The sequence below is a fragment of the Pelecanus crispus genome, chromosome 2, assembly GCF_030463565.1.
Source record: "Pelecanus crispus isolate bPelCri1 chromosome 2, bPelCri1.pri, whole genome shotgun sequence".
NCBI lineage: Eukaryota > Metazoa > Chordata > Aves > Pelecaniformes > Pelecanidae > Pelecanus > Pelecanus crispus.
Genome location: NC_134644.1, coordinates 59,139,007 through 59,166,767, shown reverse-complemented (window position 1 = coordinate 59,166,767; position 27,761 = coordinate 59,139,007).

The following is a 27,761-nucleotide window of genomic DNA, read 5'->3' as shown; positions in this document are numbered from 1 at the left end:
ATGTAATAATTTATCCTGTAGAAGACTTTGGAGGCGATATTGTACTGTTTTAAACTGTGTGGTATCTGCTTTGCATATTCAAGCCAGGAAGAGTGACTTTCCCTCTCTCCTCCTCCCCAGTGTGCTGAGGGTAGATGTTCAGCTATGGGGTACATGCCCATAAGGGGTGGGTTGATCTGAATATGCCTGGGTCGTTTCACACAGACTAAGAATCTGTTACAGTCTCTTTTTGTGTGCTTTGCATCATCGTTACTCAGTAGATCATGATCTCCAGGCTACACAGCTCAGCACTGGGAAAGCCCTAACATTTCTAACCCATATCTCCACCAGTGCAAGAGTGTTGTTCCTGCTGTGCTTTTACCTCCTTTGTACAGTCCAAAACATCTCAGTTATTGGCATCTTTGCTCTGGTGGACATTCCACAGGCTAACATATCCCACTGTCAGGAAACTCCTCCGTAACTTTTATCTCATGTTTTTTTGCAACATTTCTTTGTCTTCCATGGTACAGCACCATGCTCTCTGCTGTCTCCTCTCAGCTTGACGTTCACGTCCTGCAGATAGCTGTGCTCTCTCCGCTTGTGCAGTCTGTGCCTCTGCACTCATTGCTCGGTCAGGATGTGCTATGCTAGCAACCAGTCTCTCTTTCCGCGGTAGTTTTGCTGCCCTTCTCAGAATTCATTCCAGTTAGTCTTTCAGGTAATGACATGCCCAGAAATTAAGGCTACATTCCAGCGTCTGAAACGAAGCTTCTGGTGACTCAACCCAAAATGGCTTTGGTCTGTTTCACTACTGTATTACTCTTTACTGCATGTCCAATTTGCTGCACACTATTACTATTAAATCTCTGTTGACACTACCGTTTTCCAGGTTTCTCCCTCCCATTGTGTGACTATTTCCCATCTGGGCTTCTCTCATGTGGGAAATATTCACACAAATTCAAGACTTCAGCAGAGCTTCCCAGCTGCATTAGGCATTTCACCAATAAATCACTGTTCCAGAGAAAACTGACTGAAACGGCCTTTCAAGTCCCACATGCAGTGATAGCTCACCCTTCCCTATTCCCTTACTCCCAAGTCCTGTGTAATATCACAAGCAAAATTTTAAACAGAAAATTGAATCAGGCAGGATTTCAGGGAGGATTCAAAGTTGCAGTGCTAACAGTTGGCGAGGATCCACACACGACCTCTGAAAGACATTAAAAAACTAACTGCAAAAACAACACTCAGTTTATTTTTGCTGTGTTAACCCAGGGTTATGACTTACTGTGCAGCCACCAGGATCATTTCCCTGTTCCTTAAGTTTTGGCTAAGTTGGTGCTGTAATTTAGTGTTGTTTAGATGTGGTAGAGTTGATTTAGTCACCTGGCCACCCTGCAGTGTAACTGCAAGTCATATGGGGTGCTCAGGAGGGACAGCCTCTTCCCGGTGCGGTGCAATGCTGGGACTCTTGAGAAAACAGAGCAATTCCCGTAGTGACATTGTCAGGGTGATTTCAGCCCTGATGGTGAAGAGAGAATATTTCACCCAGGGTCTATCTCTGTAACCACTGAGGATGTAAAAATGGCCAAGGTGGTTCAGGCACCTGGACCACCTAGCCCAGCGCTCTGTTCCCAGTAGTGCCCCTAAGAAGGCAAGGGTGGGAGCAGGGCAAGCATACATGATAATTTCTTCTTTGAGCCTCCAACTATTTTCAGCTCAGGGGATTTCCTGGCTCTGGTGAAGTTTGTCTGTTTTGTGACCCAGGGGATTTCTATTCCAAGTGCTTGTCCAGTGTCCCCTCAAGCCTATGTAAACTTTTTGCGTCTACATAGCTCTTTGGTAAAAGCTCTACAGGCTCTCTAATTGCTGGGTGAAAAAACATTTCTCCATGTGGCAAATTCAGTTCCGTTTAACTTCATCTGGTGGCTCTGGTTCTTGCATTGGAAGAGGGAGTGAGCAGTCGTTCACAATCCAGCCACTCCTTGCTACTCTGGATTTTATAGACCTTCATCATAGCCCCATCAAGTCCAGGCAGAAGAGCCCGAGACCACTCAGTGATTCCTCATATGAAAGCTGTTTCACGCCTTTGATCATTCCTGTTTCCTTTCTTTGAGTCCCTCTTCCACTTCAAGGTGGGTACAGTACTGAAGGTAGGGGGGAATGAAGGAATTGTGCAGTGGCGCAATGGTGTTCCCTGTTTTGCTTTTTATTAATTTTCCAGTCTTTCCCTTACTTGAATTGCCTTTGGATCGGGCATGCAGAGCCGCAAGGCTCTGCATGCTGATAACATGCAGCCTGTGTTGCAGGAGAAAAAAGATTTTACTGTATGGTCACTGCTAGAATTAAGTTTATTAGCAATAGATCAGATCTAAGATGAAAGATTACTAACACAATTCAGTTCAGTTCCTGGATTTCTTAGCTCAGGAATAGCTCTAAATTAAGCAGTGCCAAGGCTTGAGCACCAGAGCTCAGTCATTGGCATCGTTGTTAGTGTGCTTCTGGGTATGGTTTTGGCCTGCACCAACCTGCCTTCTCCCTGACAACTCCTGAGCATGCTTCAAGAGCTAGCATAGGCCAGGGATGGTTCCCAAAGCAGTTTGGCTGCAACTCGGATGCTGCTAGTTCCTTTAACTATGATTTAGAGGATGAAAGAGATTAATACTGTAAACATGGCCAAACCATGCCAGCTGGACTCAGAGCCAGGGAAAGGGCCCTGGCTATATCTAAAAGCTTCCTTGTGGGGATGGAATGGTGGTGTTCACAGCAGCAAGGGCAGGATCTAGAACAGGCATGGAAATGGCTAGACCTGACTGTGGGATACTGAGAAGTTGGTCATGCTCCCTGTGTTCAGGTGTAACAATGAACTTCTGTCTCCGGAATTTTCCACCTGCCCACTTTCAAGCATCCAAAATTGGAGATGATTTAATTATTTTAGTTGAGAAGGTTTACACATTTATTTTACTGCAGGGCATGAAATAATCCATGCTGGGGGGATATGTTGATTTAATTGATTTGGTTGCTAAGCCAGTTTAAGGAAATCCAGGTATAACCCGGGTGGAAAGCAGTCCTAAGTGTCGGTTGCTTTTGACTGTGAAGAGAGCCTATTGATATACTTTATAAAGGTAACACAGCTTGGATGTAGAAAGGTGCAAACCTTCCCCACTTGCCTCAGTGGTGTGTTATCCCATAGCGTTTCAACTGCTTTAGCTGTTGCCACTGCCATACTCACTTTGCTGATCTATCCTAATATATCCCTTTCATTTGCAGGAGCATTAGCAGCATAAAAAAAAAAAAATCCATTTAAATTTTTTTACCATCTGGGGTAACAAATAATACATAAGGTAACTGTAATGGAAAGTGAAGAGGGACAGGAAGTTTCTCATTTATTGCAGTTAATTTACACTGTGCATCAAGAGCATTTACATACAGTTAATGCACAGTTGGCAGTGGTTCCCCTGTTGTTTGTGTACATCTTTTACACAGCAACAGGCAGAAGAGCACATTGAACAGATAAAAGAAATTAGGCACAGAGAGCAGAGATTCAGGTCTAGTAAGTAAAACTTCAAGTGCTGGCAGAGACTGAGATAAGTCTCTGGAGGAGGATTGCATTGGATGTTTTATGAAGAGTTGTTTTTATGAAAACTGGTGAAATGACCACATTTATTTATTGATACTGGTTCAGTGAAGAGAGGCCTAGTGAATGATTTGTATTAGTCATCAGTCATTTATTTTATAGCTATGATGTACAAGGAAGCTAAAAGAATGTTAAAGACCTAAAATCAAGAACTCAGCAGTTGGGAAATGCCAAAATCAAGGTTATTGATTTGAAACATGGATAAAATGGAACAATTTAGAAGTGGTGGGGGCAATGTGCACTGGGAAAACAGTAAGAAGTGGATGTTTCATCCTCTTGTAAGGTGGTGCTTGCCTTTCTACAGCTTCAAAATGTTAGTCATATAATCCACAAACTCTTCTGTCAGCCTGGGTCTAAAAAATTAGTCCTTTTATGTTAATATTTTAATGATGAAATCTAGAGACTGTTGAATGTCAACTGTACCGGGAACTCATGTTGACCCTACCTGAAACAAGTGCTGCACAGTTTTCTGTTACCTTTAGATTCTAGACCCTTGCCAAAATCCAGAAGCCCTCAGATCATCATGTCCTTTTGGTCCTTCCTTTCCAAGGGACTGGAGTTCTTGTCTTCATCTTTTTCACTCATCCCAAATAAACTGCAGGTTGTATCTGTATTCCCCAGACACATCCCTGGCTGCAGAGACGAGCAATTCTTGGGGATGCTTTTACGAGTTACAGAGCACCTTGGCTGACTAGGACTGATCACACTGTTATTTTCCTGCTCCGTCCTGTCCAGGGGCTTTTGTTTTCTGTTCTCTGCCTGCTGCCTGAGCAATGCCTATCTCCTCCTGATGTCTACCGAGTTACTACAGATGATTGCAATCAGACAGCCCCAGTTCTCCTTTTCTGAAAGCCACCAGTGATTGTACAGTGTTCTCAACATCCCTGGCAGCATACATGTATAGTATCTCCTCTGAGGCCTTCCAGGACCTGAAAGAAAATGAAGTCACAAAAATTTGTGAAAGAAATTGGTTTCTGGGGGGAAAAAAAAAATGTAGTAGTTTCATTCAGTGATATGTGAAGCATTGTATTCCTGAAGAAAGGTCTTATGTATGTAAAGGCTTTCACCTGCAGGAGGATGAATTTGGAACCTGCAAGGGTGGGGACACGTTATGCTTGACTATGTGGCAGGACTGGGAATGATACATGCACCAAGGAGGCCACAACACAAACCCATCTTCTTGCCTGTAAGGGAAAAAGAAGAAAGAAAAAAATAGCTTGATTGTTTTATCTGGGAAAAAAGAAGAGATTATGTGGTGCATGAAGAAACTTATTTGGAGGGACACTTGTTGACCTAGTGAAGATGAAAGCAGACTCATCTTCTGCTGAAGCTTTGTATCATGTTGGCTTTCAGGGTTCCCGTTGCTGTGAAAGTCAGTGCGCTAAGGCATAGGAGTTAGCCGGAGGAGAGGTACTCTCATATCCTTCACTGGAGAGCCAAGTCCAGCACATGGACCACCAGCGAATGGCAGTGTGAAGCAGGGAGGTTGCGACATATCCCCCAGTTAGAAGTTGTGCGGGGCGCAAAGCCCTGCTCTGCTTATATTGCCGTAGCAGCACCTGAATCCTATGGGTGTGTCTGATACTTTCCTATCCATCTCTTGGATGATTTCTAGTGATGGGGTGCCCTGACACGCTGCACTCAGCAGCGTGCCTGAGCAGGTGAATGGTAGTTTAGGGGTCAATTTATTTGATTGTCACAGTAGTGAAGTTCTTTGTTCCTTCCTTTTCCATTCTTTCTGTTTGATCATCTGTGAGCTCTGTGGAAGCCAAATGGGCTCTGAAAAGTAAAGTTATCTTCATTTGCAAGGAGTTTTCTAGCTGTAAGGTGTAGCATATCTAGCCTTATGCATTTAGAAATGATACTTAATGCCCTAAAAACTCCTGTGATTAATTTTTTTTAAAATCATGATTTTTTGAAGGTTGGGTGGGGGGTTTTTTCCTGTCTTTTTTTTTTTTTGCCAGGCCTTAAGTTCATGCTTTCAGACTTGTCTCTGCAGGCATAAAAGATACTTTTCCTTTTAATGAAAGCCGAGTTTTTTCACAACTCCAGAGCCTGGAGCTCTGAGCAAAACAAACATTAATTACAAGAACTGGCAGTGTGGAGAAGGCAAAGTCTTCAAAATGCCTTCTTGTCTCTACTAGCTAAATCTCTTGTTGGATTCAGCGAATACTAGCCACTCTTCACCTAGATGATAATTTAAGGTACACCAAGACAGCTGGAAGGGGATACAGAAGGTAGCCCATGGTGAGATGTGGACATCGGCACTTTTTCTGTTTTAGTGGCTGTTCTGCTTCCCTGTGTCCATACAGAGCCCCAAGAGCACATACTGGTACCTGCGCCTGGGGATGGGCAGATGAGGAAGAGAGCTTTGAGATGTTTTAGAAAAGAGTAATTCTGATCTGTAAGAACTCATCCTGATACTTTCTGAAATCTGGTTCATACTTTTGTCCACTTGAAACAGAATATTCGTATTGAGCCAGCAGATACCTTAGAAAGCTTTAGAAAGAAAAACATACATACCCTTCTTCAGTGGTTGTTGCTTTTTCTGATTTTTGTACTGCAGATGTATTTATATACTGCAGTCCAGATCCAAACCACCCTTGGGCTAAATACTGGGCAGGCATATAACAAGTACATACTCTAAGTATATGTCTGTGGAAAAAAGGTGGTTACCCACTAGAATAGAGACCGATCACCCATTTCCTTTATCTTCTAGAAACCCTTACTTGTATTCTTATGGAAGTCACAGAATTTGTTATCCAATTATGCATGCGTGACCTTCTCCAGCTGGCTGTAATATATGAAGAAATCAGAAGAAAAAAAGGTCTTGTTTAAAAATCTAGGCTTATTCAAATACAGTTTTCATTCAGCCCAGAATACTTAAAGAATTTGTTTGCAAAGTTAATTCTGATATTTCCATGTTCCCATGTTCAGAGGTGCAACAGTTCAGTGGAGATAGTCTTTTCAGAGACATAATTATTGATAAAAGCTATATCCTGCACTACAGCTGTAATTTATGAGTGACATGATTAGGAGTTTTTGTCTTTCCAAATAAAGAGTATAATACATTTGTAAGATCCTCAATGTAGCCTCTGCAAATTTCTCTAGAGGGATATTCCACCCCACAGAAACAGTCCTTCATTGTGTGTTTATGCAGGGTTTATGTCTGTGAAATTAATTGAGTCACAGGTGGTAACTGCGATTATCAGTCAGTATCCTATTTATCTCCTATAGTGCTACTAATGTTTCTGCCAGTGTACGATGTTTTTCTTTCAGTTTCAGAGGCAGCAAGTACAGGACTGTGAGCATTAAAAATATGCATATATGCGTATATAGACACAAACACACACATATATATGTGTGTGTATACACATATATATTAAAATATATAATATATATATCAAAAATTTTTCAGAGTTTCTCTTATAAAGTTGGAATAAATTGGCGACTGTGGCTGGCTTTTCTGGAGTCTTCCCAAGCCTAAAGCATGTGTGGAAAGTCCCAGGATTGCCAGTCTAAAAATGTAAGTTAGCCTCATCTTCCTGCATGAGCTCATATGCGCAGATTCACCCCCCAACCCATGCACCCCACTTCCTTTTGCAATTGCGGTCCCTGTCAAGCGGGTGCCGTCCCTGCTCCAGCGTTGAGCCCTCGGCGCACATTCCTCCAGGGACACTGAGTTCCAAACCTTTTTTAGAAAGACCCTGCTTGTAATTCTTCCAGCTGTAAATACACGATAGATGGATACCAGGCACCTGTTGCCTAATTCCTTGCCAAGTTTTTCAATTTTAAATTGCATTAGATACTTGTTCAGGGGAATCTTTGTAACTTATTAGCTGTCGAATGTGTGGGAAAGTACCGGCCATGTATGGGAATGGCAGAAAACTGCTTTCTGAGGTATCAGAGAAAAGCAATAGCCACGCACTTACAGTATAAATATGAAACACCATCTGGTCTTAATTACTGTTGAGGAACGTACGTATATCGTGCATGGAAATTATATCCATCAGAGGAAATTCCTCTCAGTTATATACCAATGTAATTCAACTGAATCCGAGGGGTTTACTCCAGAGTCACCTTGCTATAACTAAGAGTAGCGCTTGGTCCATCAACTAACTGCTATGATCCTGCGTAAGGAAGAACATAGAATGAAAATACGTGGCATACACTTGAACTGGCCATTGCTGAGCTTATACCTCAGCAGAAAAATACATATGAGACAGGGACAAGGACATCAGGGGCCTACTTCAGTAATATTTAACTGTCTGAAATGATCACTTTAACTCTTAGGAAGAGTTATTGATATTTATTATTTGCATTTTAGTTGTGTCTGTAGGTCCCAGCTGAGAAAGATAACTACAAGATGTAAATCCCTATGTTCCTGCAATATCCATTACAGGATCCCCATAGCAGTGACTGACATTTTAAAAGCTCTGTGGATGGCCAGTATTCAAAGGAAAAAGTCCAAGATGGCAATCAGAGGTAGTTACAGCTTGCCTTGCATAAGGCTTTTCAAAGAGATCCTGTAGAAATTCTTGGTATCAAACCCTGTACTTCCTAAATGACAACCCTTTTAAAAACACATATATTTTGCCTTCTCTTATTTAATTTTTCCACTTGTATACACTGTCAAAAACAAGGCCACCTGCTTGTATCCTGTAGTGAGGAGAGTTAATTCATATGCTATACATCTTACATATAATAAGTGCAAATATAGGCATAATTTTTTTAATAACTAATTTGACAAACTCAGTCTGCAGTCTGAACCTCTGTAATATTCCTCACAGATGCATGGATTTTTCCACTGCTTCATTACTGCAATTTGTACACGTACCAAAAGCTTGTAAGACTGATTCTTCTACCCGTGTAGCTCACTGTGGTACACAGGAAACCACAGTTTATCATTTCCCCATTGTTTCTTCCTTGTGATTTTGTCTATGGCAGAACATACTTCACTGATGTTCAAATCCCTCTGTTATGCTCCAAAAGTGTTTTCTAACTGTATGCCTAAATCAACTTAGTTATTTTCAGCTTCCTAAAAACACTCTGTATAATCACTCAATGGTCTGTATACCTCTAAGCTGTGTTAAGTTGGCGTGTAGGTCAGCTGCAGGCAATGCCAGCTTTGATTAGCCACTGCGGAATCCCAAACAGATTCTGCTTTCGCCATTCCCGGTAAGTTTACATCTCACAGTAACAAAGCACACTTTACATATTATTTATAATTCCTTTTTCTAAAAGGACAATATTTCTAAAAACAAAGAGAGGCCTTCTATACTACCTTAGCTGCAACCTATTTGCTAACCCAGTGATTTGACAGATGAACACTGTACGGTCTTCACCAGTCAAAATAAAGCAAGTAGAAGCTGGTGCTTGATGGTGAGTTCCCCTCTGCTTCTCCGAGATGTGACAACTTTTGTTGTGACAGGGTTTTGCAGATTAGAGAAAGTAATATTTTCTTTCAAATCGGTAGCATGAAGCTATGCAGAAAAAAGTCTAGAGATATTCTTGTTTTAACGCTGTAGCTGGTATGACATAGAGGTATTTCATCTAGTCTAATAAGGCTGCTCCATCAGTTTTAGAAGAAAATGTGTCGTCTTCTGACTCCTTACCATTAGTACATGACTAATAGTGTATCATAGGATGAGTGAGACTGTTGCTGTAGGTAGAAGTCAGCACTGTAGGAATGCCAAGGTATCGATGTACCGGTGAATATTTAATTTCTTAGTCCTCTTCACATCACAGAGCAATCTCAATACATCCTCCCTATCTCTGTGCTAACTAGCAGCCAAGCACATTTTTGGTTTTCCTCTTCCAATGAGCAACACTGAAGGCTTGTTGCCTAATTTCTCTGTCTTTGCCTAAGGAGATTTGAGAAACTGGCATGCTCTCTATCATGCTTTCTACCAAACATGAGGGTTCTTGAATCTCACCAGGCCTCCATCCCCCATTCTTCATCACGATGCTGGAAGTTGGGGTTTTTTTTCTTCTTAATTAAATCCACACATCTTAAAGAAACCAAGAGTAGCAATTATATCCAAACAGACCTTCTAGTGAAGAAAGCCTTGTGTGTGACTTCCTTTCAGCAAAGCACTCCACAGCAACTGTAGTGGAAGGGTTCCCATGCATTTTTGAAGGAGGCCTGTGAAACAGCTTCAAGCTTTTTTCTGTTTGCTCCTGAGAAGACATTCCCATCCCCTCTAGTGCTTTGTTTAGGAGAAACGTGGCAGAATGGGATGTCCCGGTAAGCATAAGTTCCTTTTGAATTTTGCATGGATTATTTTCCTCCCATAGGTACGGCTCACTGTGTTCTGCATCTCACTATGAATCAACCTTTTTCTGCAGTGATGCCTGAGACGTACATCTTACTGCAAAGAAGGGACTGTAAAAGGGAAAGTCTTGTAAATTGTGGGGTTTTGGACCTCTATCAGACAAGCTGAGCTTATGACAGAAGGCTGCCTTGTCCCTGGAATCATTTCTGCCTATCATCAGATAATTTAGAAAAAAGAAGGACCAGGTCCCTTCAGAAAATCCGTAAGTTTCACTTAAAGGTTCTGCTGCAAATAGTTTCAGATGAATAACACTTTGAAACCTGCAGGTAGCTAGAGTTGTTTGTCTTCTGAAGTTTACATATTAAGTTCATTCCAAGGATCTAGGCTTTCTCCTGTGGCCACAGAGATAGGTAAGGTTAACTGTGGAGGGTGCTATGAAGAAAATACATATCGAAATTCCCCTTCTCAGGCACCATGGTTGGGCAACTGCTGCTCACTGTGAACATCTTAAAAATGGAAATGATTTCCACAGACTGGAATATTTGTCAGGCAAAGGGGTTTATGGTTGGCTTTGCCAGTTTTTACAACTAAGTCTACTCATAAATTATGATTTTAGGAAAAGTAATCTATACTATGTCCCCCAAATTCTATTGAATTTTGTCCCTAAGCTGCATTGTATTCCAAAAATCAGACAGCTGGAAAAATACAGTGAGTCAATGAAACACGTATGTTAATGAAAAGAAAATGTACACAGTTGTTATATTCAGGGTACAAAACATTACATGGTAACTGATTTCTATTACTGCCAAAGAAATCTGTAACTGTGTTAACTGCGCTTAGCATATGTTTGATTTCTTAACTCTATTTTCACTTATGGCACATTTTAATTCCTAACCTGTGATTCTCCCCTAAATATGGTTTGCTTTATGGAAAAATTAGGACTTTTACTCTGGAAACTATGAGTGTTTTGTTCCAGTAATGAAGAGCCCCTTGTTTCCTGTCCTACACAACTCTTGGTGTATAGCTGTCTGGAGTTTTTGCCTCCTTTAGCAGGAATTAAAGAGGAACACTACTTATTTATTTATGTGAATATGTTGTTTCTAATGATGTGGCAACTACTGGGTCTTTTAATCTTTCTCAGCAAATGCAAAATTGACTGTGCTAAGAAAGAATGCAAGTTATCTTCGGTAATCAGTTGAAATATCTATGTCTCAAATTCCAGGTTTCCTTTGATTTATCAATGTCACATTTCACATTAAGGAACCCCACTGTCCATTTTCTTCATTTCCTTTCTAATTGCAGCTCCTCAGCTCAGTGATTCACAGTTGCACCTTTTTTGAAGTCTTGTTTTTAGTTTATTCAGCAAAGTGCGAAGTAACATGATGGCTAGCCTTTCTGAGAGCAAAATAGTACAAAAAGCTTTGTTCTCCTTCATCTTGCAGTTGTGGATCAGTGGTGAAAAGATGGTTTAGTACTGCACATGGTAAAAGGGGTTAGCCTGTATTTGTATATTGTTGTTGATTCTTACATTAATGTCTTGCAAACTAAAAATTGTGCCAGAAAAAGCAACGTGAGCAGTCATGTGAACAGACAAGCAATGCTTTCATTCAGCGAGGGTTAAACAGGCTAAACATTGGACTGAACATGAACATTTTGCACTGATAACATCAGTTGGGCTCTGCTGCAATTTCGTTCCAGCATTTCTAATATTATTTCATGTTTTTCATTAATCTGAGGTACAGTAATCAAGCCCAATGTTTCAGCTATGTAAGGAAAACATAAGCTGCCTATCTAAGCCCATTGAAACTAACCTTACATGCACTGTGGAAACATACACCTTCATAAACAAAGTGCACATGTTTTTCTGATGCCTAATGATGTTCCTCAGAAATAAAATGACAGTGCTATATATGATTCTTAAATGATATATATAGAAACAAGCTGTTCCATAAGTGATGAAGCCTCGTTTCCTTAAGATTTGTGTTCATTGTCCTCAAATCCTCAAATTCAGTTCCCTCTGAGTTTACAGTAACAATGACTCACCTACTGTGGATAATATTAGAAGTCAGTCAGGGCTTAAAGAAAGCCGTGTTCCTACAGTATGGCATAGCAATGTTTGTTAAATCTCTGCAGGGGATTTCTACTTAATCATCCTACATGCAGAACTGGGTAGTACTGTTTAAAACTCCAACTGCAAACTTACACATAAATGATGTCAAGTGTGCAAAGCAGTTACTCCAAGCCTGGGCAAAGGGCACCCCTTGCATCATGCAGGGGGTGAACTAGTGCTGTCAAGTGACATCTCCAAAACAGCTCCTAGGGCTTCAGCACTTACCTGGGAGATCTACAGCTTTGCACGAGAAGGATGGCAGATACATAAAGGAAGAAAATCGGGAAAGATGAGCCCATTTAGGAGTGCTGTGTCATTTGTCCATTTTGCGCTTGAGTAATTCCATGCTATGGAATTTCCATAGCACGTAATTACTGCTGATTTACATGCAGGTGCTGAGATCACAGCTGGGCTCAGTCTTATAACTGGCAATATGCCTGCCATCCTTAGATGCAGACCTGTCTAGTCATAGATGCAAATAGAGATTTACTGTCTTTAAGATCATGTTAGAAGACCTCTGACAAGGGATGAGTCTCAAAGGGAGACTCTCTTCTCTCTGGGAAGTTCCTAGCAAAAGCCATCAAAATAGTTGAAAGAAAAAAAAAAAGGAGCTAAGCACAGCAACATGGGGGTTTGCAATGCGTAGTTTTCAGGAGCCCACCCTCTTCAGAGCTGTTGTCCTTTCCTGAATGGGAAGAATTAGGTTTTGATCCCAAGCAGTCCATGTTTTGAGTAGGCAGTGTGCTGGGAACTAGCCCCAGGGAAAAGCAGAGAATGTGGGTGTCTGCCCATATGTAGAGCTTATTCAAAGGTGCTGGATGGCATGCGAATCAGGCTGCAGAATCTGAAATCTTTCTCTTGTGGAAGATATTAAAACTCTTTCTTCCAAAACTGAAGGAGAGATCCCTCCCCACAGTCATCCAAGGGTCCCTTTCTGTCAGCATCTTAACCTTACCGCTCCCTAGCAGATACAGTACTGACCTGCTAAGTGGAGGTCCTCAGTTCAGGTCTCTCCTTTTCCTTTTGGCATCACCCCAGCCAAATATAAAGAACTTGGACCACTAAATTAGAGACTATTTGGGGTGACATACTCTTTACTCTTCACTCTTCCCAGTATAGCTGTATGCCTTTGCAAAAATTGGTTAAGACTCCTTGGCCCAGCAGGAGAGACAGCAAGCAGTTGGGTGCTCTGCAACACACTCTGGTGCTAGGGCCCTGGGCTGAGAACTGGGAGGACTCAGTTCTGGAGCGTGGTCCTGGGATTGTGTCTGTGTGTTGTGGAAGGGCTATTCCCTGTAAGACAATTGCATCCAGGGATGGAGGAGAGGAGGGAGGTGTGAGTTTGCGCCTCATTGGGCAGGGGAGAGACTTGAATGTGGGACCCTGAGAACCGGCGGAAAATGGGGAAGAAGCGAAAGAGGGTGGGAGCACAGGTTTGGTCACCACGCACTTCCCACAGGCTGTGTTATCAGCGTGAGCACTGATACACCTGGGAGGAGTGGGGAGCCCAGGCCTGTTCTCAAGTCACAGAAGCCTCTGCTGCTGCCCAGGTGAACCCTGCAAGGCAGATGCACACAGAAATGCACACCCTGGAGCTCAGCCAGTCTCAGTCATGAGTTATGTACCCACCTGCTCTTCCCTGGCAAGACAGGTGCCCTGGAGGCTGTGCAAAACCACAATTTTAAGGAGCAAGCCTGGATCTAAATCTCAAGACTTAGGGACTTGTAGAGTACAGGCACCGGGGTTAGATAGCAGCTGAGTAGACCTGTGAACACTGCTTATATTAAGGCTAATACTAATCCTTAATGAAATAACTTCCATCTTGGTACAACTCTTTCTTCTCTGGCCATGGAAAGAGAGAGAACGACCTGCTTATCAAAACCATGTTCAAACTTGACGTTGGCTTGATAATGGTATGTGCATGTGCCAAGCTCACCTGCTGCAACTGAAGTAGCAGAGGACCAGGAAAGGTTGGAAATTAGATCTGTTGGGAAGCAGGAGAAGCAAACAAGACACTCTTTAGACACAAGATAGAGACAAGTCTACCCTGTAGTTTCTTCTCTTTCTTTCCTCATTTATTCTTCCTCGTCTGTAGTTGCCATTCCTCTGGGGGAGAAGGAAACACTAACAGATGTCTGAGATCCCTTCTCACATCATGTCTCCTCACAGTGCCCTCTCAGTAACACTAATAATGAGTCTGGCCTCAACACCCCATTTATTTCCAGCTCACACTCCTGTCTCCATTAGTTTTCCCTTGATGACTTTGTGTGTGTTTCCAGTGCACCTAGCAAATGGTCCACAGATCCTGATTACGGATCTTTGCACTAACTCATTAATAACAGCAGTACTCAAAAGAAATGAGTGTATTAATCAGATATTTTAAAAGCTGCCAATCCCCGTCTCTGAGCTTCATGGTGTATTTTGTCCTTCATGTGTCTGTTTTTTAGATTACTATCCTTCGTGGTAGAAACTACCTTTACTTAGGGTGTTACCCACTTCCAGGAATGGCACTGATATGAAACAAATAGGTAATAATCTGTAGTCTTGATTAATACCTATGGTAATATAAATAAATAATACATTTAGCAGTTTACAAATCCTGGCTGCCAGATGGTTTCTTCTGCCGTTGCAGATCTCTTCGTGACCTTTGGCATTATATATGTCCCATGAAGTTTGTGTATGCATTATTACATCTTTGCTTTTTAACCGCTGCTAGTATAAGAATGAACTAATCGGAAGGCTCTGAATGCTAGTCTAATAAAACTGGATGAAGATGGATCATGAGAATGACCTGAATGCATAGGGGATTTATCATATAACTATGAGAAAACATGTTGGACTATCTGTGACTAATATTTTTGTTTGATTTATGGATTCTGTCATCTTTTATAATCTTCAAATTAATAAAAATCACAAGACTTTTAGGTTCTGCTAAAACAAAAAGATTTTTTCCATTGACAAACTTTATCTACATAAACTTTTCAAGCATTTTAAAAATCCACAGGTCCTGAAATTTTTGTGCTAGGTTATGATTTGCTAAAATAATAAGGGACCCTATGGGAAAACTGATTTTTTTCTTCTATTTAATTTGCCCTAATAGGCTTGCTTTTTTTTTTTTTTTTTTTAGTTTGTTTTTAAATTCTGGGCCTGAAACAATACAAATTCTCCCTGCAAAATGTAAAAATTTGTGTACTTTTTCAAAATATCAAAGAAAATGCTTTTTTTGACAAGTGTTTTGATTAACTAACTGTAGTATGATACAAATCCACAAGATGGATTTCACAGGAATAGCTTACTCATTTCCAGTTAGAAATAATTTTAAAAACATAGAGGTAAGAAAAGTAGTCTGTTCAGGGAGAACTCTTAGAATAACTAAAGGAGGAGATGAAGAAAGGGGAGGGGAACTAAAATCCATAACTGAAGAAAAACCTGTTATTTAACACCTAAACATATGTGTGCATATAAAAGCATACCTTATAAAATGCTTAGTTTTTAGAGCTATATAAAAATCTTTGACATTTTTTTGCCTGAAAGAATGTGCAAAAGATGCAAGATCGTGTACCCCAACTGGCTCCTCTCTGTCTGGGAGGTGAGTTGTTTGGGATGTCTGTGAATAATGGTGTTGCTGCACAGAGCTGAGATGAGGTCTGGTGTTGCACCATCACTGAGCTCTTCAGTAGATAATTACGGTCTGGTTGAAGCCTCAGGGACTGCTGGTCAGATCTGTCTGTCTTCGATTCTTTCTCATGGTTTTCTCCAATAAGGATCTTTTTATTTTGCTTTCTGCTGCCTACCACATTTCCTGGAATGAGAGATCTCTTAGCATGCAATGCTCAGGAGTGAATATGCTGATTGTGCACAGATAAACATATAAATACAAATAAACATAGATAAACATAAAATATAAAGCTAACTGCATGTTGCTAACTGCAACTTACTCTACTTGGCCAATACTTGACTTGTGTCAAAAGGCTTGCAGGCTTCCAAAGAAGCTAAAAAAGGAATTGGATTGTTTTCAAGTGATTTGAAAAGTTTGTGGATAAGATGAAAATCCACCATGTTTTCACATGGGTATGAAAAATACAAGAGAGATACTCTTTTGTGTCAGCATTTATTCAGTGTTAGGAAGACATTCATCCTATGAAGAGACAACTCTACCATTACCTATTGTTGGGGTTCTTCCATGGTCATCTGAAGGTCTTACTACAACAACCTGTGGAGATTGGACACTGCTGTTCTCCTGGTAGTATAATTTCCAAATTCCTATGATATAACAAAGTTAAGACAACCACACAATAAGCTGGTCTTGAAACTCATAGGAAAATGTTGAAGTGAAAAATAATGCTCCTTGAAAGAACAATTCTGTACAGCAGCTACTGTTGACTATTGAACCCATAACAAGTGGCTGATTACCATCAACCCCCTTTTGGAAAAGGCTTTCATCATATTAAATACAAATTTTTGATTCATCCTCTCTCTATTCCTTTATTATGTGCCATTGAGGCACATCAGTAAGGGAAGAACTTTGATTGTGCAAACTTTCATAGTTATTTCAGAGTCAAGTGCAAGAGTGAAATTCCTTTGAGGCAGAAAATTTTTATGAATCTCAATCAGCAAACAGATATAGCATCCCGTGAGTTAAGTGCCCAATGCTGTGTCTAAGATGTGGTGTTCAATTCATTGATTATCCTTGGGTTGTCATTAGTTCTTATATCTGCATTGAAAAATGAATTATAATTTGTTTGGGGAGATTTTCAGTAATTACTAGATATTTTGCTGTCTTTGTTTACAGAAGTGTTATGTATTTTTGTGCCTGATGTAGTTACTTTCTTTTAGGAAACAATCAATAGCTTTAATGTCAGCACATCAGTAATGACAGCTGCTAAATATGAAATGGTAGTTCAAAAAGAAAACAAAACCAGTAACAGGGAATAGTTTTGCTTCAGGAACAGAGGGAAAAATAACACAGAAAATATTAGTAGGCCATTATGTAGTTATGTATGTGGTATGTGTTCATGTAGCGTGTGGGATACTGTGCCCATGTGTGGTGACTGCAGACCAGTCAGGACCCAATGAAAGTAGGAAAAATTCAGGGAAGGGAAATACTAATAGCATACGGAGGAAGCAGCAGCTCTTCTATGGGGAGGGAATACAGAACCTGGTGTTGTGTGAGGTGCTCCCAGTTATCCAAAGGGAAAGGACCCAGCTCTTTACCTCTCCATAGCCCCAACATGAACTTGTGCCTGAGACTGCCTGGAAACTACTGGCTTTTCTGAAGAATGGTACCCCAGGAGGACCCACTGGCAAAGACAAGTCTCAGATTTGCCCTCTGCTGAGGGCAAAAAAGAGAGTATGGTCTCTGAGAGAAGTATACAAAATAGTGGTGAGGTGCATCTGCTTGTCCTTTTTCAGCAATAAAAAGCAGAAGACAATGAAGTCAAGAGCAAAGCTGTGAGCCCTGTTGTCAGGCAATAGGCAGATCTCAGCTGAGTTCAGTGACTCTTTGGCTCAGTCACTTACGCCAGTTAAAAATATAACCCAAGGGACATAAAATGAATAAGTCAGTCCTTAGTGAGTTGTTATCCTCTGGAAGTTTTTCTGCATTTCAAAGTTGGATATAGTAGGAAAGTGCGTACGGGTTTTGGTTCTTCTCTACCCTGAAGAACTGAAATAGGATGGAAAATGATGACAAGAGCAGGGCAGTCTGTCTCAGCCACTTTTTTTTTTTTTTCCCTTTTTCTTTTGAGAAGCAGAGGAGACTCTGACTCAGAACATGTAATGCAGAGAACATCATAGACTCTGCTTCTGCTGTGGCCCCCGGGAACTCCTGCTGCAGCCTTTTGTTGTTGTTCTGGTCTGGTAGCAGTCTACACTCACACTGCATGGGTAAAAATGACAAGATGATGTATAGGTACTGGAAGATCAAACTTTAGAAGTTCTTTCCAATTTTTAGGGTGTAACTGGCTCCAATAATATTTCCTACAGTTAATATTGGAAATAGTTCTATAAAAGGTTATTCTATCTTAAGAATATGTTTTGTAGTAAAGAACAAAACAGATCAAAACCACATATTATAGACAGAACATTACAAAACTTTGTGAAAATAACATTTAAAATTACTTTCAGGTCTCATGCTCCATGGATTCATTTGTGGCAGTGAATTGTATGTGCTATTATCAGTGGTGCCCGTCATTTGGGGTTCTGTGTGCCAAGGGCTGCACCTCACTATACAGAGTATAGTGAAATGGCTGCTCCTCACTGCAGAGATCCTTCACCCTCAGCGCTGAGCTAAAAAGGAAGTCATAGAATCACAGAATCATAGAATCATTTAGGTTGGAAGAGACCTTAAGATCATCCAGTCCAACCATTAACCTAAGAATACCAAGTCCACTACTAAACCAATTAAAGGTAGAGTAGTAATTTCACGTTTCCTGGCTTGGTGGCTGGATTATTTATAATGGAAGTAAAAACTAGGAATCATTAAGATTGGAAAGGACCTCTAGGATCATCATTCCAATCATCAACCCAACACCACCATGCCCACTAAACCATGTCCCAAAGTGCCACGTCTACCCATTTCTTGAATGCTTCCAGGGATGGTGACTCCACCACCTCTCTGGGCAGCCTGGTCCAATGCTTGACTACTCTTTCCGTGAAGAAATTTTTCCTAATATCCAATCTAAATCTCCCTTGACGCAGCTTGAGCCCATTTCCTCTTGTCCTATCACTAACTGCTTGGGAGAAGAGACCAACACCCACCTCACTACAACCTCCTTTCAGGTAGTTGTAGAGAGCAATAGGGTCTCCCCTCAGCCTCCTCTTCTCTAGGCTAAACAACCCCACTTCCCTCAACCACTCCTCATAAGACTTGCTCTCCAGACCCTTCACCAGCTTCGTTGCCCTTCTCTGGACATGCTCCAGCACCTCAATGTCCTTCTTGTATTGAGGGGCCCAAAACTGGACACAGTATTCCAGGTGCGGCCTCACCAGTGCTGAGTACAGGGGGACAATCACCTCCCTGCTCCTGCTGGCCACACTATTCCTGATACAGGCCAGGATGCTGTTGGCCTTCTTGGCCACCTGGGCACACTGCTGGCTCATGTTCAGCCGGCTGTCTACCAACACCCCCAGGTCCTTTTCGGCCAGGCAGCTTTCCAGCCACTCTTCCCCAAGCCCGTAGCGTTGCATGGGGTTGTTGTGACCCAAGTGCAGGACCCCACACTTGGCCTTGTTGAACCTCATACAGTTGGCCTCAGCCCATCAATCCAGCCTGTCCATATCTCTCTGCAGGGCCATCCTACCCTTGAGCAGATTGACACTCCCACCCAGTTTGGTGTCATCTGCAAACTTACTGAGGGTGCACTCAATCCCTTCATCCAGATCATTGATAAAGATATTAAACAAGACTGGCCCCAAAACTGAGCCCTGGGGAACACCACTCGTGACCGGTCACCAACTGGATTTAACTCCATTCACCACAACTCTCTGGGCTCGGCCACCCAGCCAGTTTTTTACCCAGTGAAGAGTATGCCCGTCCAAGCCATGAGCCGCCAGCTTCCTTAGGAGAATGCTGTGGGAGACAGTGTCAAAGGCTTTACTGAAGTCCAGGTAGATAACATCCACAGCCTTTCCTTCATCCACCAGGCAGGTCACCAGGTCATAGAAGGAGATCAGGTTGGTCAAGCAGGACCTACCCTTCATGAACCCACGCTGGCTGGACCCAATCCCTTGGCTGACCTGCACATGCCTGTTGAGCACACTCAATATAAACCGCTCCATAATCTTTCCTGGCACCGAGGTCAGGCTGACAGGCCTGTAGTTCCCCAGGTCCTCTTTCTGGCCCTTCTTGTAGATAGGTGTCACATTTGCAAGCCTCCAGTCATCAGGGACCTCCCCTGTTAACCAGGACTGCTGATAGATGATGGAAAGTGGCTTGGTAAGCTCCTCCGCCAGCTCCCTCAGTACTCTTGGGTGGATCCCATCCGGCCCCATAGACTTGTGAGCATCCAGGTGGTGTAGCAGGTCATTAACTGCTTCCTCTGGGATTATGGGGGCTCCATTCTGCTCCCTGTCCCTGTCTTCCAGCTCAGGGAGCTAAATACCCTGGGGGTAACTGGTCTGGCTATTAAAGACAGAGGAGAAGAAGGCATTAAGTACCTCAGCCTTTTCCTCATCCTTGGTGACAGTGTTCCCCTCTGCATCCAACAAAGGATGGAGATTCTCCTTGGCTCTCTCTTTGTTGTTAATATAGTTATAAAAACATTTTTTATTATCTCTTACAACAGTGGCCAGATTGAGTTCTAGCTGGGCTTTTGCCTTTCCGATTTTCTCCCTGCATGACCTAACAAGATCCCTGTACTCTTCCTGAGCTGCCTGCCCCTTCTTCCAAAGGTGGTAGACTCTCCTTTTTTCCCTGAGTCCCAGTAAAAGCTCCCTGTTCATCCAGGCCAGTCGTCTTCCACACTGGTTTGTCTTACGGCACACAGGGAAGCCCGCTCCTGCACCCTTAAGACTTCCTTCTTGAAGAACACCCATCCTTCCTGGACCCCTTTGCCCTTTAGGACTGTCTCCCATGGGACTTTCCCAACCAGTGTCCTGAACAGGCCAAAGTCTGCCCTCCAGAAGTCCATTTCCATTGCCTATCCCAGGGCAGGTATAGTAATGAAAAAGGCTGAGCACAGCAAGTGATTCTAAGCTCTCTTTTAAAATAAGGTTCATCAAGCCTTAGTTCAAAGGAATTTGGGGCAGACTTATAGGAGCCAATGAAAGACATGCAAAAATGAGCTACACTTAGATATTGCAATCCAAATTAATGCCTTGCAAATGTATGCTCTTCTTTGCATATATCTAAGAGGAGGTGCATGAGGCTGTTCTTCACATACCTAGTGACACATTTCCTACAGATTCAGACATCCCATCGTGAAGTGCCCAGCACTGATCACTGCCATGGAGAAGACCCAGGACAAGGTGAAACTCTGGGGTCACGTCACATGCGTCAGGTGAAATTCAATAGGTTTTTTGTTGCTTAACTGCAATTTATAAATCAACTTCTGACCCCAACTTAATTCCTCTAACTTAATCTCCTTTGTTTTATCTTAATTTGTATTTCTTCAGCACCTCATTTAGTCCATGACAGATTTGCCTGGTGACTAATTTGAAGAAGATGTAGGAAAGCATTGGTTGGAGGGAGAGCAGCATGTGCCACTCTCCAGGTTCCAGCCTGGCCTGGACTTGACCCTTTTGTGCTTTGCTGTGTTTTTGTTTTTGATTTCAGAAAGTTTTGATGATGATGCTGTTCAGGAAACAGAGCAAAAACCCATTGTTTTCCCAGATTATCTCCTCAGATGCACTCCTGAAGTATATTGCTTGGTCCGACTGCAGATCAACCACAAATGCTAAAGCAAATAATACTGTGGGAGCCTGAAAGCGCAAATGCCGTTCAGAGTAGTCACACATACTTTGATGTGGGCACTCGCTTTGTATTTCCTGCATTTTTTTACTCTAAACATAGTTTTGGCCTTAACTGCTTTCACCCAGTCTCTCAGGTCGGATTTCTGTGCCATTGAATGACAGTGTATAAATGTTGTGCACCTGATGATTTGGTGTGTACTGTACCATAACTTAGGGCACCAGTACCTAAAACGAAAGCACAGATTTGGGAGGATTCAAATGTCAAATGCATTCGTGAGTCACTAGGGAATTTGAAGCTCTGGGATTAATTTGTTTGCTTATAGAGACAGGTATTACCCAGTAATCCAAACCTCCAAGCTAAAAAAATTAAGTACTTGACTGGATTTTAAGTCTGGCACAGCTGCAATTTGAGCCAATGCGAGAGGCTTGTTATGGCAGAGAAGCTAGGGATAGAGGACTGGGAAATGCCTTGTTTTGAGCATATTATTATGCTTTTGTAGTGGAGGAATTGGAAAGATCTGCCTTCCCTCATGCTGTACCATTTTCTTAATCTCTGTAATGAGCTGGTTAAAAACTTACTGTAAACGTATTTGTGCAGCAAAAAGGATGGTATCTAAAAAGTTATTAATAGCATATGTGCACCAATTCTTGTTATGTTCTTGCCAGCACTACAGTATTCATTAATATTTCCCGTACCTTAGGTATTATTCTCTCTTGTTCTCTCTCTGAGGTAACAATTTATTTTCTTATTTCATGCACCATGAATATTTACCACCCACATGCTTATTTCTTCCTTTTGGCAACCTTACTTCCAAGTTGCACCAGCCACATGGGTTGGGATGGTCTTTAAAAATACTGTGCAGGACATAAAAGAATTGAAAAATTCATAGCACAAAGACCATACCAAAAACTTGCAGAGGCTTCCTTTTTTATTTCATTCATTTCGACTTTTCTTACCACCTATGTAAAAGCAAGAATAAAGCTTGTGTGAAAAATGAATGAGTACTGTTCCAGCTCTGTGTGCCATCCTACTACAGCCCGATGTTTCTACCTGAGTAGTCAGCAGTGCAAAGCTTTATATATAGCACTTAAACTTCCCCCTCCTTGTCCACCTTCCCTCCCCAAATCTCCCTCCTGCCTGGTGTCCTAACCAGACTAATTCTTGCCTGCCACAGTGCCAGCACCAGTGTGCCCACCTGCACACCCAGCAGCTCTGTGTTTGGAAGCTCTTCTCTCCAGCTGCAGAGGCAACAAAATCAAGGTTGTTTTGAGTAAACAGTAGGATTCATGAAAGCCTAAACCTGAGAGGAAGTGGAAGGACCATCAGAAGAGTATAAGAATGACCCAGCAGAGTCATTCTGGCTCAAGCGCAACTGTGTGGCAAACCTCCTTGATTACTCTGGAAACCCCTAGCAAATATCATTTCTGATTAAAGCATGGCTGACAGATGGTTTGGTGGGAATGTAGTGTGAAGTAGGATGTGAGCAATAGCCTGGGAGACAGTCCAATTAACAAGTGGACATACAGGAGGGAGAAGAGGACCATACTCCATGGTGGAGGGGAAAAGTCATAAGTAGACTTGATATGTGGAAAGCCAGGTAACATATGAAGAAAAAAATTTCATGAAGGGAGAGAGGGAAATAGGGGCACAGTGGGTTCCCTAGCATAAGGAACTTGGTGTAAGTCAGGGTGAAACAGAAAGTACTTCCTCTGCTTTGCTTTAAACCTGTGTTTTCATCGGGTACCTTCACTGTCCAATTTCAGTGGGTGGCTCTTTTTACTGCAATAACCAGAGAACAGCAGTTAATAAACACACCATCCATTTCTTTATTGATTTCCATCGTACCCTCTCAAAGTCATCTCCCCTCAGAGATGAAGAATCCTTGTCTACTGAATCCCTCTTTGTCTGGAAGCCACTCCATATTTCTCACCATCCTCATCTTTCTTTCTTTGTTTTCTGGCTCCTTCTTTGAATGGAGAGCCAAGGAGAGGAAAGGACAAACAGACCAGAACTGCTTTCTGTGTTATGAATATTCATTGCCATATCGATTCCCTCTATTCCTTTCCTAATCCTTCTCAATTATTGAGAGGTCAATTATATCCTCACCTCTTCCAGTAATGCCAAAGAAAAATTTTTGACTGAGTCAAAAAACCCCCGCCAAACCCCAAACCCAAAAAGCACAACCCATTAAAAACTATTAGTTTGATTCTGGAGAAAATATTATGTGTTCAAAACCATGCAGCCATTTCCTACAAGAATGTTGATCACACATCCGTTTTCTTGAAAAGCAAAAAAGAAAGGAAAAAAACCAGCAGGGTCTCAAGTTAATTAAATGGCATTATGTCAGCAGCACACAGGAAAGATGCATAGCAACAAGGAGAGGAGAATCTGATACAGAACTTACCGCATTAGTTGTCTGGTTTGTCCATAGGAGACTTGGACAGAAATTAAAGTACCTGTATGGCAGCTAATAATGAAGGATAGATTTCATAGCAGTGGACACGGGCCTAAACTCTTTAGTTCCTAGTGTTTCAGGGACTGTTTGGATGTAGATTTTTGGCTGAGGTGTGGTTTGGAACAGTTTCCAGCTTTGGCTTTTTTCTTACGTTTCAAGGCATTTGGGTTCTATTTTGCTGTGGAATTGGTAGACACGCATATACTACAAGGACAAGCAAAATATATGTAAATATATAAAGAGAGAGATTGTATATAATGAAAATTTGATGGTGACCTTAAATTCATGGTAAATATCTCAAAGTATATACTCTGTATTTTTTCCTGAGCTACAGAAATATTATAATAGTTTCCTCTCCCTTTAAGGAAGGACATGCAAAAAACCAATCCCAGTAAATACGTAGTACTTCATAAAACTTTCCTAAAGTTAGGGGTTTTTTTTTCTTTATATAACCATGTGCAACTTTTACAAAATTCCTAATAATGCAGAGAAAGTACTCTGGTTAATATTATTTATACTAAAATAGTGTTTTCCTGCATATTCTGACACCTGGTTTATCTATGCTCTTCTTCTAGTTCTTTGAACATATGCAATTATTCTGGTCAGCCATGTGTTAGGCAAGTATCTTCTGTGATGTCTTTGAAGAACTGTGTTCTTCTTGCTACTTACCCCAAAACTGCTGCAAGTCTGTCTCCCAGGAGACACAATACAGTCCAGATTCATTGGCTATCTTCTGGGATGCGGTGGCAAGAACATAGCCTCTGATTGGATTTGAAGTGTGTCAAGATCACCACTGGAAGTGAAGACATTCTTACTCTCCTAAACTCTATCAATAGAATAAAAATCTGATACTGCATTCCCAGTGGTAAAAATGAGATGGGGAGTACGTATTGGACAGTCAGGGGCATGTGCATTTGTTTCTGTGTGTTTGTGTGTGAGAAAGAGAAAATGGGAAGAAGGAAAGTTAGTTCTCTTTCCTTCAGAAAGATGACCATGATAGGAAATGCCCATGTGGACAGATCATTCCTTCATTATCCTCCCACCCAATAACCAAATATCCTCCTTTCTTTACACCAACTCCAACTCTTCCAAACCCCATCTTCAAACCTCCAAATTCTCTGCCATCCGAGCCCTAATCCATCTTAAAATCTCCTCCTAGATCTCCCATTCCTTCTTATATAGAAACCTTCTCTGGATCTGCTGCCTTGCACTTAGACACCTCCTTGGCAGATGCTGCAGTCCTCTTGTCTGGTCGTGTGCCTGCTTTTTCTCTTGTTCTTGGGGTGATTTCTATAAGCTGAACACCAGTTGTGCATATCAAAACAAAACTCAGAAAAAAAGAGACGACAACAGGGACATGTGCAGAATAAAATACATGTGCTGTAGCTCAGTGTTGTGAAAAATGGCTTCCTCCTCATGGGGCTCAACTTTGCATTCAACATCTGCTAGGCTACTTAGCTCTTTAGTGGACACCGCATCATTGCTTCACCAAAAAGGATATCTTTGCATAAAAACAGGGCTATCTTACAGTGATACTTGTCCAATATTTCTACCTCCTTTCTGGCAGTCTGAAGCCTAGGCACTTTCTGAACTAGAGGTTATGTCTGTATCTTCCTGTTTAATGGCATCTTGCGGACTTCCATTAATTTGTTTAATTGTACTTTAAAGCTCTTTGATATCTTAACCCCTACAGCATGCTGTGGGATGGAATTCCATAGTTTTTCCTAAGCAAAAAAGCCACTTCAGTAGGGTGTGCAAACTTGGCCTCCATCGTGACACTAGAACCTGCACTGCAATGAATATATGAGGGGAAGCCAAGTTCAGTTTTGGCAATTTGTGGGCCAAGCTGTAGACTGTGGGCCAAGCTGTAGACTATGAAATCAAACTCGCAGGATGCAGAACTAATAAGTGCCAGGATATCTGTCAAAGGAGAGGCACAGGTCACAATCTTTTATTAAAAAATTACCCTGTGGCTTAACAATATTTATCATGCTGTCTCCCAGCTACACTCAGCTGACTCCAAAAGCTAGTTGTTGAAGAAAAGCATATATTTCTCTTCCCAAAAAAGTGAGACTGGGAAAAGAAAATGTCAGCTCAAGGCATGGGTCAAGAAGCTCCTCTCTGGTGGGTTAACAGAGTCATGCAGCCACATAAGTTGCTTCTTAAATAATGATATAGAAGTGGCTTTTGTCAGTCACTTGGAGAATGTAGCCACCTCATCAAGCACTGGTGAAGCTAATAAAAAGAGAGGAGTGGGGAGGCTGGAATTCCTCAAAAATCCCTACAAATATTTGTTTTATTACATTTCGGATGAATTCCTTTTAAAGTTCCCTGCTTGACCGCCCAGAGCATTTCTGTCCTCTAGTCCCTCAAATAACAGTTCAGATAGGAAACTCAGTCCTTGAAAGTCCTTTTCTTTTTTTCTGAGGGAAAATGTGAGGTCAAACAACTGCCTAGGATAAGCTGCTTCTTATCTTCATCTTGTAAAACTCCTCCAGGAAAGCTAATTAGAATATGTAAGACAGGGCAAAGAAGCACCAGAAAAGCAAAGGAAAAAGAGGCCTTGAAACCCACAGGCAGTCAGAGGAAACCCTGACCTTTATAGTTCCCGTCAACAGCAGGAGAAGCCTGGAAGAGGCTGCACAGCGAAATACGTGGCTCTGTGATTCATTACTTGGAGGGGAAGTTTAACACAGCGCAGGAGGCTGGACGGCCCCAGCATCTCTGTGCCCGGGACAGAGCCGCTTGGTCTCGTGGCGCTTGGACGGCGCTCCAGGATCACGGTCCTTCCCAGGGGACAGTTCTGGGCTTTAGGCACCCAGGCTTTTCTGCAAATACCCCACTGGCAGGGTCGCAGCCTCCCTCCTGCACCTACCCCCCCACATGGCTCCCAGAGCTGGGGTCCATGTGACAGTGCCTGGGAATCACGGCATTCGGTGACGGCAGAAGGTTACTAATAAAACAAAAAGGGTTTTTTATTATTAGTGCTGTCAGCCATACAGTGATAACAGCAGTACGTGTTTGTGGGCCTTCCTCCAAGACATTTCTGTGCGGCGTGAGCGGCTTTCAGTTGAGTTTCCTGACTGGCAATTAGGTGAGGTGCAGTGGCACTGTGGCATTATTTCCATCTGCATCTTTGAAATCTCGGGTGGATATATTTGTACAAGGAGATAAAGAGTGGTGATTTTTGAAAATCATCTTGCTGTGAGGGTGACCCTGGAAGAAGTCAGCCCAAATCTCCCTCGGGTGCCTGAGAGCTCCCAGCACTGGGGACCTCGCCAGACCTCACCAGGGAGGGCAGAGGGTAGGCTTCAATGGACAAATCCCCAGGGAGAATCCATCAGCATCATTCCCTCATCTCAGAAGATCTGTCCCCCAAATGTGAGGCCTGTTTATTTTAAAACATGGTATTGACAAAAACGTTTTCCCTTTTACTTACCTGCCAGGATCCTACTCCCAGGTTTTGCCTTTCTCCTGCAAGCACTGCTGACTTGCCAGACAGCTGAAGTAGGAGGTGTGAGCTTGGGCAAACCATTAATATTGTGGTGCTTCTGTTTTCCCTCTTGTATGAAAAGACCATAGCAATCCTTACCTAACTAGTGCATTGAGGGGCTTATTATTTGCCAGTGACTTTGAAATCCTTGGCAACGTGGTGCTATCCTGTATCACTGCAGAGTGTTGTAAAGAAAGTGATGTGGTGATCTTAGTCACCGTCTGCTGAATCAATAACAAGCCTTCCTCTCTTCCTCTCTGATTTTTGTGCTTTATTCTTTTCTTTTTTTTAATTTATTCAAGCCAGCTCAAGTTCCTGCAGTGTTTTGTAGCCCTCTTTTACTTTTCACATTTAAATTTTTCCATTTTAGATCATCATTTGTAGTCTCTCCTTTAGCCCATAC